This window comes from Pollicipes pollicipes, unplaced genomic scaffold (genome assembly GCF_011947565.3).
Source record: "Pollicipes pollicipes isolate AB1234 unplaced genomic scaffold, Ppol_2.1 Scaffold_6138;HRSCAF=7277_pilon_pilon_pilon, whole genome shotgun sequence".
Classification (NCBI taxonomy): Eukaryota; Metazoa; Arthropoda; class Thecostraca; order Pollicipedomorpha; family Pollicipedidae; genus Pollicipes; species Pollicipes pollicipes.
Genome location: NW_023596818.1, coordinates 1,215,072 through 1,215,878, shown reverse-complemented (window position 1 = coordinate 1,215,878; position 807 = coordinate 1,215,072).

The following is an 807-nucleotide window of genomic DNA, read 5'->3' as shown; positions in this document are numbered from 1 at the left end:
TCTCCAGATGAGACCCTAAAAGGAAATGGGGCGGATAACGAATGTGGAGCGCTGAGCGCGAATACCGGGGGGAATCAAACCTACCCACACCGTCACATGTGGGCTGGGCAGCACGCACTAACTGAGCTCCGGCGACGTTTCTGCTTCTAAAAGTCCCACCAATCCAAGAGGAGGCACTGATTAACAGATCATGAGATCCCGCCAGGCTGAGAGGTGGCTGTGCTTAGTTTCATGTGTCTAGGAAGTTAGTCTGTAAAATGGCCGAAATCTGAGGACAACTTTGGTTTTTCAGATATGCTCGCCCTACGAGGGAAGTCGGTGACAATGCCTCTGTTCGTCGCATGAGGCCAAACCCAGAAATCCATCACTCGTTAAAGAAAAAGGCAACGCTTACACGTGTGTCAACCGTTAACGTTTACAACAGTACTGTAACACATACACACGCACACACACACACACACACACACACACACACACACCGCGCACACGCACATCACGCACACGCACACGCACACGCACACGCACACGCACACGCCACTGCGACATGCACATGGACACATGCACAGCACATGCACATACACACACACCACACACACACACACCGTACGCACGCACGCAAGTACGATTTTTTTCACACAATTATAAATAATAGCCAAAACACCTGGTACCATCAGTACACCGAGGGGACACTGGTTTACGCCAACATTCTACGCCAATATTCCAATAATATGATAATTGCACAGTTCCAGGTAGCACACGTGGTCACCTGTTATAAGGTAATGCAAAACGCCCAACTCATAAGGCCTT